General features: G+C 36.4%; 1 protein-coding gene across 2 annotated transcripts in view; it reads right to left on the bottom strand.

Annotated features, from left to right (window-relative positions):
* Positions 1 to 16,262, bottom strand: part of LOC124169093 (aquaporin AQPAe.a-like) — a 100,938-nt gene that overhangs the window by 46,957 nt on the left and 37,719 nt on the right. For both annotated transcript variants that reach the window (XM_046547575.1, XM_046547574.1), the window contains exon 2: positions 3,720 to 3,756. The gene's annotated coding sequence lies outside the window, so the exon portion shown is untranslated. The remainder of the gene's footprint in view (positions 1 to 3,719; positions 3,757 to 16,262) is intronic.

Below are 16,262 nucleotides of genomic sequence, written 5' to 3'. Positions count from 1 at the left end.
GTAGCTTTCATAATGTAAAGATACAAACCCAGATACTTATTTCCGCCCTAAATATTAGTAGAACTAAAAATATTTTATGCATTGGTAATAATTCTGACGGAACTAGTATGGTGTTCTTAAAATATTAGCATATTTATGTGCGTTAACGCTTATGCCATAGTGGTTTCCCTGACGTCGCAGGGAACTTTGTTGTGCCAATGCGCAAATTAAATAGACAGGCCTGACATCTTTGGCCTAGCCCAATGTTAAGTATTGTCAATAATGCAGGGAAACGAACACTTACATTTTGCCGCACTCAAATTTGGAAGTAGGCAGCACACTATTGATGATGTGTATACGTTGATAAATACTGATTGTGAGTGGAGAAAATGCTAAGTACGGTATTATGGTAGATATTTTGCCACCTTTACAGTCTATGAAGGCAAAAACCATGGTTAAAGGTACACATTTACATGTTTTATTTTTAAAAAATGAGAATATGTGAGAAAAATGAAACCCTGTTCTGACACACAGGAAAAATTCTTCTTTCCCGCCAATTTTGGGTATTATTTTTGCTACTTGGCTTTTCTCAAATTGTGCCTACCTATTACGTGTTTTACCAAGTGCATTGACGGAAAATTTCAATTCCTTACCCATCGGGAACGTCGTTGAACTCGTGATCATGAGTCATTTATGGCTTTTGCAAAGGCAAATATAGATATAAAGAAATATCTCTGCGTGTTCCACGTCCTCGCTTGGGAGTTAGCGTCCCTGCTCATGCGATCGCATGCTGCGTGACTGGTTAAGGGAAGGGATGTAAGTCGGTTGGCGGTAAGTTTGAGACGAGTGTTTGAGTAGACCGTGAAGGAATGCTGTCGCGGCGCACGGCGCTTTTCATTTCAAAGGCAGGATACAACGGCCGTAACGGCGGTTGACAATGAAACCTTCAATGTCGACTCTAATCGACGCGGGAAAACTAATCATCCCTTGAACTTATTACCTTTCAACTGCGATTTTCAATTATAATCTCATCGACTCATTGCTGTTGTTGGTTAAATTTCAGAAATTTTTAGCTTAATTCACCATACACTTTTCAATTACCTCTCCATATGGCTAAACATTGGTTTTCGAGCAGCGCTAGCGAATTCATATTCGGTTTTTAAAAACTGCTTTCACTCAAGATGGAGGACTGGTTTATTTTATCGAATCAAATTTATGTAATTCTCCAATGTATTCTCTTTTATCCTCAGTATTCATCTCAAATCATGTTTTTAGCTGCAAAATGTCACATTTTCGTCTGAAATCATCTACTGCATATTTCCTTGTCAACCAGTGTTGCTATTAATAAATAGTGGCTGTATTTATGTGAATTTATTGTTGAGTGAGTTTAAATTGTAATAATACGAAATACATGACTCGCATTTCTGTGAGTGCTGGAATTTTATAAGGTTAACTAACCCCCTTTAGATTAGATTTATTTTACTTGTATTCACAGGTTTTTTTTTGCATCTATAAACCTTACATATGCGATCACAGAGAGGGCAATGCATATTAGGTTTTACTAGTTCACAACATAAAAGTATTATCAGGGAATATATTATGAATAAATTATGAATGCCATGCTATTCACATCCAACGGTCGAATCATCCTTCAGATAATGAATCATTTGTTTATGCGTTCTTATCTCCCTTCTCGGGATAGTAAGGATAGTGGCGTTTGAAGAGGAACCACATCCTGTTCCCAGAAAGGAAGTAATCTTGCCGAAACGTATTCTCGCGTCCCTCGAAAAAAACCTTTATCTCTGGCTGTTTTTTTTTCGGTGAAGTTAAGTAATTATATTTTTTGTTCGTGTCGTCATAGTGACCCAAATTCAATCATCAACCTAGTTTCATGGTGGAACCATGCATCCTGCGAGTTTAGAGTTACGGATAAAATCTCTTGTGATTGAAAAAAAAGATAACCGCTTGAAGTTGATTTGAGTAAGAGGTGCAAGTTATTCCTGTACAAATAAATACTCTAGCTGATAGGAGATACCTACTATATTTTAAGTTTTAGTTATTTCCTTTTCATAAGTATAAAATCTCGAGGAAAAGAAAGTACATTGAACGATTTTAAGAGTAAATTACTAGTTTTAAACTGTAGAAAAGTAGAAAGAGGGACAAAGGTATGTATATTAACGGCCTCTTGTGTAAAAGAGGCTACTGATAATGACGATGCACTTACTGATACAGAAAATGTGTCTTGATGTGGATTGGTAGGGTTTTCTCTTCCTAAAACATTCTAACGATACACGTCGGTGTAATTTTACGTATGGCTGGAAGCTTTTTGGATGTGAGCAATAGCCTTTCAGTTTTAAAGTACCAATAGTATAAAAAAGCTCTTTCGCCAAGACACAGTGTTAAAACACCGTAAAATGATGTAGGACTTATTAGGAAGTATTATGCCTTAAGAAAAACATTGCGCCCTTCTTCACGGCGAAATTATCACGAAAATAGAATGAATACTTCATAAATAGGTGAATCTATCCGAGGTGAAATAAATAGTGGATTCGCAGGGAAGAATAGTGAATTTCAGCGAATAATTTCCACATAGGTACTTGAGATTCCTCCAGGTTCCTCAATGATAAATAAGTTGATTATTCCCATTTATTTTTTGCCATAAGAGATTCAAATGAATTAGGTACAAGGTCTTCTTAGCTTTTGTGTGACGGAAGTAAAAAAATCAAGAATTCAGCCACTCGGTGGAACTATTAGGTAACTGTTTCAAATCTACTTCCGTTGTCGAAAAACCACCATGTTTCCTGCAAAAGACGGAAGTCCTCCAAAATTCTACATTGAGCCTCTTAGGACAACTTATATTCTAGAGGAGAAATTCTTCTGGCGGAATGCCAACGGTTTCAAGGAGACGGCTTACTAAATTTTCACATCTCGTCATGACTTTTATCCAAAACTCGTACGAAATATTCCCCTCACTTCTCCACCTTGGTTTCAGTTGATGTTATTTGCTGTATTGTACAAAACTCGTATGGATTTTTGATCCGGTTGTTTGAAGCGGTTGACATCAGAAACGTTCATTTGTATTCTTCGTTATCGTTTCGGCTGGTATCCGTGAGCAGCGTGGTTATCGAATATATGCTATAATCTGAATCAAAGATAATTAAGGACAGTATATTGCTCTTGACTTACAAGAATAAAAAAAATGAACTTGCTACAACTAAATTCTGTCAAATGTACTTGAGCCTATTTATTGTGGAACATATTGTTAATGAAAAGTTGAATTTATATTACGAGGCAAAACCTTTGTGACCTTCGTGAATTTATTTATTTTATCAGTCTCATGAAATGAAACCTGAACGATAACTCTAAAGCTTCAGTTTTTCATATAAAACGGTACACTTGATAATACAAGGTGAAAACGGGTTTATTGGTCGTTATATTAGCTAATGAAAGAAGTGGAGATCTGAAATTTCGTCAATGGATTCAGATCAGAGGTATTCTACCTCCTCTGTTTACATCAGGCAGTTATTTTTAGTGCGTAAGAGGTTCCAAAGGGTCAAATAATTTCTTCTCCATATATTAATTGGATTATAATACACTGAGGGTTTCCAAGATATTTTTCTTGTGGGACCTGTTGCAACGAGTGGAAAAGATTTATAGCTGTCAATCCTTTTACTGACTGCACTCTTTGATGTTTTTTACAGACTTTATGCGTTACAACTATGTAAATGGGCAGTACTCACCAACTGAGGATGTCTGCTAGGTCCAAAGGTTGGTAATCTGAAATTAGGAAAAAACATTATTTTCAATATGGCTTCACAAGTTATGACAAAATTTATAGATAACTCAACGTGGAAAACATTCACATGCGCTGTTTTGAAGAAAAACTTAAAGAAACTGAATTTTTAAAAATCAACTTGAGTGTTGCTTGAGGAAACTCGATTTTTAATTGTAACTCACAAGCATTTTGCTAGTTTTTCCGTTTCTCATTTTAATGGATTGGGCCATTTTTTGCTGCATTTGAATATGCATCAAAGAAATGAATTGATTGTTGTGAAAAACAAAATTTCTCTGAGAGAAAAGACACATGTATTAACTCTTCTCGGGATACCGCGCGGGTAAGATTATGTAATAGCACCGACGTTTCGGGCACCGACTCGCTAATCATTCTCACGGCTACTGGCAGAAAATTTGAAGTGACCGTTGAAGCTAAGCATTAGGAGGGGCCGGATTGGTCGAGTCCCTATTGTTGTCACGGAGGACCATGGACCAGCGTAGACTTAGCTCTGGCAAGCATAATCCTTTTAAGGGCCGGTTTTATAATGTCTGGTTAAACCTCACGTTAAGTTGACGTGGAGATTACGGTAACGTGGAGTTTAACGAGAGGTTGTGTTTTATAAAGCAAATCCTACCGCCGGTTGGCTGATGGGAACTTTAACGAGAGGAAAGCGCAGCTACTGTAATTCTCATACCAACAATTGATCGCGAAAAGTGAAACAGACGAAAGTCAAAATTGAAAAAAATCGAGTTGGAGAGTGGTGAAAGAATTGTTTACGTTTGTTTTGAAGTGATGGTTAGCTTTGAAAACGAAGATGACGCCAATATTTTCGGTTTTAATCGTTGACGATCTTATGGTCAATCATCAGTGTGTCGTTAAAATAAAAATACTCGCCTCGATCTGTGAATATTTGGCAAGTAAAAGTGTTAATTGTGTAAACCATAAATTACACAGAGATAATGAATTACTATTTGTTAATGGATTGAATCAAGGTGGAGTCCCTTTGCAAGAAATAGTGGTAGATTAACCTTGTTTGTGCTTATTATTCGAGAACGAAGATTCTCATTTGTATTGTGAAACCAATTGAAATGGTTTTCTATTGAGTACGCCACCAGAGCGATTTTAGGAACATTTTGAGGCTACAATTTAATCATAATGACGATAAATTTTAATCATACTTTTGCAGTAAGATATATCTTCTTAGCGTTAGTATGGCCCCTACGCTAATTTATTATCATCTCTGCGTTCCCTACGGAATTAGGAACAGCCTGCAAGTTGTGAATAATGAAAGCCTTTCCCGTTTTCAAAGTACTCACCATGGCCATAATTTAAATAACAGAATTTATAACCAACCACCGTCTAATATAAAAATTCATCAGTGTTCATTAAAACGATAACGAGGCTTCTGTCACAATGATGTCATTGTTATGATCAATTCATGGTAATTCCTTTGATGATTTTTGTGTTTTTATAGAGCATTTTCAGTTTTATTAAAATTTTCACAATGAGGAGGTATATTCAGCCATGTGCCACTCGTGTTACAGACACGAAAAGAATTGAGCCATATAATAGTCAGCTAGCAGCAGATATTTCATAACTTTAAATTATCTCATCTTTTTTATGATTATATATATACATATACTGTTAAGAAGCAATATGTTTCATGAAATCCATAATCTCTGGCAAATAAATTTTCAATAAGGGACAGAACTAAGTTTAAATTTCTTCATTAGAGATACCAAAATCTATTGCATGACACCAAGTAGCCCTTACCATTGAAGTATAAAGTGAAACATATTTTGATACTGGCTGTCAATAGTGTAGTTGATATTGTAATAGGGATGACTGTGAGTCTTTATGGTAATGCCATTGAGAATGTATTCATTGCCATTTTAAATTGAATGGATGTTCAGAAATCACTGATTATGAACATAGCTTCACAGTCAAAAATTATAATTAGAGAAGAATGAATAAAGTTTGAATAACTTATGCATAACCCTACCACAGTTACTTCAAGGGCTCCTGCTATCCAATTATTAAATAAATGTACAGTTTGCAGCAAACCTTTCATACTTTACAAGTAGGCTGCATGTTGTTATGACAATATGCATCTGTAACAAAATATTGCAACTCTTTTTGGCTCATAGCTTGGGATGGGGGATCAATTCTTTATGTAAATACTATTTTTGCAAACCTTGTGTAAGAATAAGTTTTAAGTGCTAACGTTACGAACTTCATATCTAATCAACAGCAAAGGCTTGTGTTGTATTTAAGATTCAAGGGAAAGAGATGGGGTGCAAAGATATTAAAGTTTCTGGGTTCAATTTATAAAAAATCTGTCAAAAAACATATCTAATCAGAATGAAAGCATTAATTTTCAACTCTCAGTGGTGTTTATGAATACTATACTATATATGTGACAGATAGTTTCTTTTATTCTCAGCCCACAAAATATGAAGCTTTCATTGAACATGTTTTAAATATTTAGCAGATTACTAAATTATACAAAGACAGTGGTGGATCCAGGATAGGGACAAGGGGGTGGGCTAGGTGAGGTTAAAATTCCAGCTGTAGTGGGAGTCGGAAATAAACCACCATTCTATCTAGTGTAAAGTGGATACCCAAGGGGAGTAAATTGGATACCCTCCTTAGCCCCCCCCCCCTCCATGGATCGGTCACGGTACAAAGATACAGTTATTTATACAGCATTTAAAGAATTTATTTGTATCAAATGCAAAGCATAAGGACTCCATCATGATGACTCCTTCATTGCAACTGTCTTTTGGGATATGAGTTTTCAATAGAATTATGTTGTTACATGTAGTCACAGTAAGTAATTTTTTTTACTACCTACTTCTGGGGTAATCCTTTTGAATGCTGTACCAAGTCATCTCTGAATGCACCACACTGACATCACTCACTCATAATTAATGTATGTGCTTCCACTATCATAAATGCAATAGTATGACTTCCTCACAGAATTTTACCGTACCATGTTCTATTTATGAAGTGATCATATAAGCAATTTCCCTTACATCCACTCCACTTCCATAAATCTATTAAGATAATTTGCCTATGTGACATGAACATAGACTGTTTCTCATTACATACGTTGCAGCTATGCATGTTAAAATATATCTTTAGTGATGCAGATCGCAGCGAGACAGATGAGACAGAGATAATCCTTGGAATAAATAAAAAGAGGAGAATTAAAGGGAAAATCACAGGACCAAAGTGCAAATAGAAGTCTGGTTAAGATATATGGAGTAAGGTTTGCTATGGAACTGGTATTTTTGACCCAGAAGGAGGATAAGAATGTATAGATACAGGAATGTATAGATAAGATTGACAGAGGAAAAGGAAGTAGGAAGTGCTAGACGAGATAAATGTGGCAAGGGAATTAATGCAGGAGATGAATGTGAAGTGTTCATCAAGCTTGAAATGCTGACAACAGGGATTAAGGTAAGGATTTTGAGTAACAAGCAAGGGCAGGGAGACAATGGTTCTGGAATAAATGGAATAACCATGTATGTTACTAAGAAATATGTTAACCTTAATGAGTAAATCACTTATAACAGTAAGGAATGGAATGAGATATCAAGTCATGCATGATTATAAGTGTTGATGATGTTATACCTAATCGATTTTTTGAACGTATGTACTCATTAGTGACAGTTCAATGGATGGAGCATGAAAAAATTAATAAAAGCTACGTATGGGATTGAAATCCCAAGAAACTAACGAGTGTACTAGATATGTGATGTAAATTGGCTGTTATAGGAATATGTCTTCACTTATCCTTTGAAGACTTATTAAACGTCGACAAGTAGTAGTAAGGGTTAATATTTTAGGAAGAAACCATACCAAGGATCCCACTTAAGACTTTGATAGAGTCATTAGTAAAATTAGACATTGCAATACTTCCACTGATTTTATTATAATAAAAATCAGTGGAAATACTGCAATGTTTTATTTTACTAATATGAAGAACTTCCACCATATCTTGCTCAATATCATACAAGGTACTTTGAAAAGGCTTATCGATGAAAAAATTTCAGTGTTCACTGATAAGCATAGAAAATAATGAATGGAATGGTGGTGAATGCAGTCATTTCCTTTAAATTCATCCTCATGAGCAAATACATATGTACACAGACAACAGCTTTCCCCAATAGCAAGCAAGAGTAGCCCAGCTGGCTCAATATTGTAAGAAATACAACTGACTCTGATTGTTTCAAACATTCCCTTAGCAGACAATGCTTGAGAACCTCAATAAATATATTCCCTTAGCAGACAATGCTTAAGAACCTTAAAATAATATTTATTTGATTGATCTGGCTTTGATATCATATATTCCATATTTTCCATGAGTCTTCAGGTACAAGGGTCCAAATTCTCTTGAATTAAGGCTCAAATGTATGGAATAAAATTAAACTTTTTCAGGATAAGTATCGAATTGTTTATTTTCACCATATTAAAACATTCAAGCCTGAAATAAGATAAGTATTGGTAACCAAATTGGCACTCTTATATTTTAACATGAGATATCTAGATGGGCACCACTGATTCTATGGCTCTGAAGCTACTTTTGATGGCAGATGCACCACTGATTCTATAGCTCTGCAGCTACTTTCGATGGTAGATAATTTGCTAGGAGGTTTTAATAGTACATAACCTGTGTTTGGCTACGAACAGCACTTAGGCAATAAAGTCGCAATTTTTTCCGTTGAAGGCTACACATTAGAACGCTCAGAGAAGAGAAGACTTTTCTTGCTTAAGGTGCCTTTCCAAATCTTTTTCTATCAAAAGGATAAGAGGTCATTACTTTAGTCACAAAACGTACAATAATTAGTAAACTTTCACACTCCAAAGGCTCATTTGCCTCACAAATTCATTGATATATCATACCATCTTATGAGCAAATCAGTCATTCTTACTTTTTTACCCACACGATCTGTATTGGTTGTATCAATTTGCCTTTCTCAGCTTCCAAAGAAAACTCAAACAGTATCTTGTATACATTACGTACGAAACGTGCTAAATACTTTCTTTTTCACGCAATATTTCACTTGCCTCACTTATTCCTATATATTTATCTCCAAGAAATACCAAGCCGTACACCAAATATTGTTAATGGACTTACCTACAATTTTTATAGTAGTACTTTGACAAACATCCTTTGGAAAAGGAAATACGAAAATACTTTCACCTCATAACATATATCCTCAGAAGTAATTATGAATTCTATAGTGACATCACATGCTAGTAAATCAGAATGCAATCGGTAGATACGATCTTTTTCTCTCTTTCGATTGCCAAATACGAAACTTGGCTGTTCTTCTAATTCAAACTGTCTTTGTAAACACCGACACATTTTGAAATCGTTGATGAAGTCAGCAAAACCAGGTAATAACAGATTTCTATACCTACACTCCTGTTACACCTCCTTCCTTCCCTCCGATATGTAATTCTAGTATTTTTCATCAACTCACTTGGCTGGCACAAATCATAACAAACTCCTACGCCGGCACAAATATTGCATAACTTCAACATTTTCAGGGGTTTAGCACACGATCTCCGACTGCAGTCCATAGAATAGACAATATTATTTATTGGATGGTGATTATTATCAAACTTGAGATGTTTGTAAGGATTTCGTAGCGAATACCGTAGAATAGTGGTCCGTTCCGGATATATCACCGGTCTTATGGAAATATTTCACTTATTACATTGCTATTGTGGTGCTAAAAATATTGGAAATTGATTGCTGATATCGTAGATACGGATAAAAACGGAGGATGCTGCGCTTGGTCGATTATTTCTTCCGTATATTATCGTAGGGTTCTTCAGCATTTCAAAACATCCGCCATTTTCAACAATTTAAACTTCACGTTAACTTTTTACCCGAGGGAAATCCATGGTTTAGCTTGACTACCACTTTAACGCTCAGATTTGGCTTAACCATCGATTATAAAACAGAATTCTGGGACTTAACCGACGCTTAGCTTAAACTGCAGTTTAACCAGACATTATAAAACCGGCCCTAAGAGTTCTTTCCAAGAGCTGCTGATCGAATATCCGGTGTCTCTGTTGCCGGGAAAGTGTAAAATCTTACATAGAAAAGGAATAATATCAAAATTTCTTATGCAGTCCTGATATTGATGACACTTGAGAAAAAGTACATAAACTTTCATAATGAATGCGATTACCATCTTTGGATTGATATAAATTATAGAAGTTTAAATATATAGTATTTATATGCATTTAGGCAGGCAGCAATTATATGAACCAAGACAACCATTTTTAAGCAACGGAGACATTTAAAAATTAAAAATACATTCTCATTCTATCCGACTAGTTGATCTTCAACACCCGCCGCCCGCACCACGTCACGAAAGCTTTCAAGTCTTTTTTAGACGAAGTTTCTGATTATTATAAGCGGTCGCCAAAGTGAATATCACTGCGGTAATAGTATTATATTCCAATGGATAGTTTATGTAGGCTGTAGCTACCTCTTATCGACGAAAGAGTCGAAATAAATCTCGCAGTCAAAATTGTTTCAATTTTTCAAGACGTGTTCCATCCACTCCAAAACCCGGTCTTTATAAGGTGGCTTCATTATCAATGTTGGGGGCTTTGAATTTCAACTGACAACTGACTCTCTATCATAGGAACTGGAGATATCAGTCACCTTGCCTATCATAGTCAAGTAGGTGTTGAATGAACGATTACTGTGAGCGCGCAATGACTGCCAATCCTACGCAAGTCAAATGGGGCTACTTCCTGCTGCTCCCGCAATCACCGCGAGGCGCTGTTAAGTAAGGAGGTGAGTGGCTTCAGCAGATGGGTACATACCCCCTTAGTGTAATCTCAATTCCTTCCCTCCGTATTTTTTCTAGCGGTCATTGACGTCACTAGCCTATCATAGATAACGCCACGCATTTTAAGCCACTTGAAATTTGATACCCTGGATAGATAGTTGCATAAAATCTGTTGATTTATGTCTTGACAAAGTTACGAATTTTTATTTTGTTGTTTTTAATTCGTAATTTGAAGTGCCCAAATTAACTATCAATTTTCACTAAGTAAAAAATCCCACCTTTGAAGCATCATATAAATGACAAAACGCACAGATCGGCGAAGAATTATGCACTTAAAATATGAGCAAAAAGGATCCCAAGAGTTATCAAGGAAGATTACCGATTAAATAAATGAAAATAAGTGTTTCTATCAAGTTTTTGTTGCGTACGTTAAGGGACAGAAATAAGTCAAATCGTGTTTCTAATGACACAAAAATGATAGATTTATTCGCAACTTGCTCCGCTACGAAATCAACGAGTCCTAAATTCTACTTATCGGTAGATAAATGTGACATGAGACTATTAATTTACAGAGACCATACAAGGGCGTACCTAGGATCATAACTAGGGGGGGCAAGCCATGGTCAAGGGGGAGCAAGCCAAGTTGTGGCATTTTAGTATGGAAAAGGTGCAACTAACATTTTAAGAAAATTATAACAGCGCTTTATTAGTTTATGGGATTATTTTCTTGAAAAAACAGTTTTATTTTAGTAACATATCTTATACTAATACGTATCATTTTTCGTGGGTTTAAAGAAAATTTATCGAATACTTTCGTGCCAATTCAGTACTGATTTTGCTTAAAGACTTTTGCGATTTTTACCTCAAGAGGGGGGGGAGAAACAGCTGCCCCCCCCCCTGCCTCGCTGGGTACGCCCATGAGACCATGGATTACCTGGAACCTTTTACTTTTTTGACGCTAACGGAATCTGCTTGTGCTCTTATTGCTGTTTTATTATCGATTTTCGCCATAAATATTAAGCCACTTTTCACTATTTCATCGTCCAATGCTAATCCCGTCAGTTTTTCGTCCGCTATACTTGTCCGCGAATTCCTTCGCCATTTACGTACTATGTGGGAATGCAATGAGGGTGCAACCGTGCACCCCGGAGTCTGGTGACCCTCCTCATGGTCAAACAAGGCTTGTAGGTCGCCGTGGAGCGGTTATACCCACCGTGTAAGACGAAGCGACATGATAGAAATCTACCAGCATTCCGCTCCCATTCATTTGCTACCATGCTCCCCTAATGATTTATAAGGGAATGCGCTGGCTGCATTAAATACAGTCCGGTGATCCCATTCAGGGCTGCCGGTAAAAAAAAGCTCGTATCAAATAATAAAGCGACGTCTTTTTATCCTTCGTGTCTCATATATTCTCGAATGATCAGGTGTTATTAACCAGCTCTTTGGTGAAAGTAAATACAATCGGTGGCTCATGAGATGCCCACGTAATATTATAGAGCATAAATAAATATAAATTTGTAACTAAATTCAACTTTTTAATGAACACCAACTAGTTTCAGTACTTCCTTGAGTATGGGGTTAAAAGAGTAACATTCATTAACCGTAAAATGTACAAGTAAAAATGCCTATTTATTTATTTTATCTCGAAATCTGTATTAGCGTCATTATAATGCCATAATCTGCAAGCAATTTAGAGGGAAAATATTCGCGATTTATATTGGACCCTTGTAGTGCCGTAAAGTTTCTTCAAAAAGAAGAAAATAATTATGACAAACTTCTTTATAATTTTCCAACAGCTGATAATTTGTCATAAGTTCGTACGAAGTGACTTGGAAATAAATTTACAACGTCTTCCCGGTAAAAAAGCAGCAGTTTTTAACTACAAAAACCTAGAGGTTGTTTAACAGGTTATTGGTTTCGTTATGAAACTAGACGACTTCTCATCCATTCGTTTCTCATCAGCAGGAATTTAGAGAGCTTTATTTAGATTGGACAAATTGTGAGTCGTACTGGATCTGATTCGATAATTTTGCATAATCCACTAAGCAAATGCATTGGTTCCGAGGGAAGAACAAAAGCTTCAATCTCATTCTTAAACACCAATCGACCTTTAAAGCCTAATTAACCGCCATTGCTTACTACCGTGAGCGTGCTTGAATGAAATTGCGAGTCAGGTGCACGGTCGGGTCTATGCCAATACCAGCTCAACGCCTCGCGCAAACACTGTTTGACGTTAATTGGAGCTTGCTCCCAAACAGTCGACCTTCGCCAGCGTCCCATATTCTCCCCCCATCTCACCAAACGAGCCTCCCTCAACCATGGGACCGCGATACATCCAACGCGGGGCACCACCACTACACTATGATGATACCCTCCCCCGCTTTCCCGCCACGAATCGTTCCAAAGGAATCGTTCGAAATCATTTCCCACCTTCGCATTTTTTCATTCTCTCCCTACAGCACATCTCCGCGGCCTGCCTGCCTGCATAATCATTCGTTCGAACGTTGTGTCACTCCCTCCGCAACCGGCTCTGCCGTTTGTTCGTTACTTAGGTAACCCTATTTGGCGCTATCTTCCGAACGCGCGCGTGTGTTTTGTTTGTGTTTTTTCGCGCGCGCGCGGGGGAAATCGTTACCCGTCTCAACGTCTTCTCTGCTTTTCTTCTTTATTTGGGCGAAAGCTACTCCGTAAGGGTCGCCGCAAGTCCTGTAATCTTTCGTGTAACAAAGAGAGGAGAGTTCAATTTATCGGGTATAGTTGCGCGAGACGCCTTCATCTTGCAAATGACCGCTAGTGCAGTCTCGTAAATGAATCCTATTGTTGAATGAAGTATAATCCCCAATAGCAATGTGCTGCATTGGTTTTAATGGTTGTAAAATGAAATTTCGCTCGAAAATTTCTTTTTTTAAGGATGCTAAGATGTAAAACTGACCATTCATGAATACCTGTAAGTACGTGAAGAAATTACTAGCTTGTGCTCAAATGAAACCGAATTTGACGTCATTGTGTCATAAACGATTTGGACTTAACCATTTTCAGGACAATTAATAATATTTTCAATAATCATATTCAATAAATACCGTAATGAAAAAAAATAATAAATGAAAACATACATATTCATCATTTCACGTCTTTTAATCTCATATTTGGCAGTGATTTTAATATTTATTTGAAAAATTAAACGTATTCGTGAGTGATATTCCAAAAAGTTGTTTCCCAGCGCAAACTAATAAAGGCTATGAGCTTCGCTTCAGTAAATTCAGTAAACATCTGCGTGAATGAAACTACAAATTGACTGACTGTGTCTTCAAAAATTTTATGCCAGAATTTTATTGGGCGTAAAGGAAGGATAAAGGGGCCGCATTCAGAGGTTAAAAGTATTTCAAATTTTATTGATTCACGATAATTACTTGATAATCCTTAGTCGTTTACGTTGTTAAAGCGCTGTGAGTCATCGATGGAAACTTCATCAATTTGATGGCATGACCGGTTAGTGCCACTGGTCGGCAACTCACGACGCTTCGATAAAACCCACGTGTAGTCAGATGTAGCGAATGTCGATGTCTTGAGATTGGTCATGCTGGGATTGTATCCTGGATAAGAACTTAAATGAAGTTCTCCCTCACAATGTAGCCCTCGCCGCCAATCAGGAAGTGAGTCATTCCTTATTCGAAAACTCGTTTCGGGCTCACCGTAACGGGGAATAAGTCATGGAGTTCTCTTTTTGGATCCTCATCTGAATAAAAGTTGAGGAAATTAGCGGGTCATTTCATAAAGTTAATGGACAGGTTGACTGCTAATTCAGATTGCTAATTCGTGAGATAGTTAAGGAGAAAAATCAAATGATAATGCTTGCGAATAATGAACGATGAAGAAAACATTTCAACTCAAGTTTGCACGAGTTACTTTTCGTTAGCATGATAATTATTCAGTTAGACAAATAGCATGTTTTATATTCTGATAATTAACGATATGAAAGAATTATTTCTTGGATATGGAAAATATTAACCCTAACCTGATAATGTTGTTGTTGGTTTTTATCAGAACGAGCGAGGGCAATCATGTAAATATGAAATATACAGTTTTGATAGCTAATACTTGTAGTTTGTAATTGTAATTGTAGAGACGACAATGATGGTCGTGTTCTAAGCGAAGAGCTGGTATGCCTCTTACCCAAAGGATACAATAATCTCACGCGACAGCTTCATTTAAATTCCGACTCTCTCTACACAGTAAAAGTTAGTATTTAATCCTTTAGTTGATTTGCTTAAGCCTTTTTTTATTTTCTTAAGTTTTAGAAAGCCTTAAGTTTATTTCATGTAGGTACCTCTTTACTCGCACTTTATGGCATGGAAACGGTTTGAGTGATTAATCGAAGCTGTAAAATGACAAAATCGTTTTATTTTTCGATTTTAACCTAATATATTTTGTGAGTATTGTACCTAACGTATTTTGGTATTTTGTCGGAAAGGTTTTCTCCGTCCTTAAATGTAAATTGCCCTCACAATTGCATAATATATAACGCCTCGCCACCTTCATTTTTTTCCTTTAAGGAAGTAATGATTGAATCCCGATGGGAGGCGGCATGGTTCTTCCCGGCTCCCTTTCCCTGATTTGCATTCGAGAAAAAGACGATGACGGCGAAAAACCGGTAATGGACGCCCAAGGCTACTCTCAATATGTATTCCGTGAAATATGAAGCGGGGTAACAAAGCGTGAAGGTGTTTACTGCCGAGATAAAATAAGATACCAAGGCTGAGATATTCCGTTGTTGGTTTTCTTCGGAGAGGCGAACAGAAGATTATTCAAATTTGTAAGATACCGTAATTTGATCGCTAATACTATCCAACTTAGTTGTAATTGAATCCCTGAAATTTATTCACCTAAAACCTTTGGCTTACACTTATACTTATGCTCACTGTCGGATAAAGGGGGGTATAGTAGCCATAAAAAACCGTTCAATTTCATACAGGTGGTGCGGGGTAACCATTGTTGATTTTTTTCTAAAACAAAAAGCATTTTTCTGTGGAGATATAACATGAAAATTACCAATTTTAACTTGCCACGATTATATAAATGTCTATATTTTGAAAATGAGCCTTGAATGTCGAAAATGATTTTTGTTTGATTTCTTACCGTTTGCACTAAAATGGAAAAAGATAAGTTTTGCGCTGAATAGGAAGGATAAAATAAAATTCAAAGTTGTTTATAAAATCACGAAATGGTTTACAGAGTTGCTTACAAATTCTCTAGGAAAAAATGCTAAAAAAAACGTTTTTGAAATAATCATTACACCGCTGTTTTATGACTAGAAATTCACTGCACATGAAAAACATTTTCTTCACGATATATTTGACCACTTTCAATACGCTAGAAATTTTCTGTTTCTCACTCGCTTTCCAGAAAAACAACTTTGGATATTTTTTTTAAACGAGTCTATCTTTATTATATTTATCGAATGAAGTTAAATTTAGGAAGCCTGTAAATCATTCTTATTGTTCCACGACGATTATTATCTTGAAAAATATCGACGAGGGGTAAACCCTAACTTTTCAATGAAAATTTTCATGAAAATGACGATGCATGTATCAATTCACCGTATTGGATTTATTTTTACGATATGAGATTTAAAGGAAATTATATTTTTGGAGCTGGAGGATAAGAATATTTTCTTTAAAACATGG

Source organism: Ischnura elegans, chromosome 12 (genome assembly GCF_921293095.1).
Source record: "Ischnura elegans chromosome 12, ioIscEleg1.1, whole genome shotgun sequence".
NCBI classification, from domain to species: domain Eukaryota; kingdom Metazoa; phylum Arthropoda; class Insecta; order Odonata; family Coenagrionidae; genus Ischnura; species Ischnura elegans.
The sequence above is the reverse complement of the archived record's forward strand: the minus strand, read 5'-3'. Positions and strand labels throughout refer to the sequence as shown.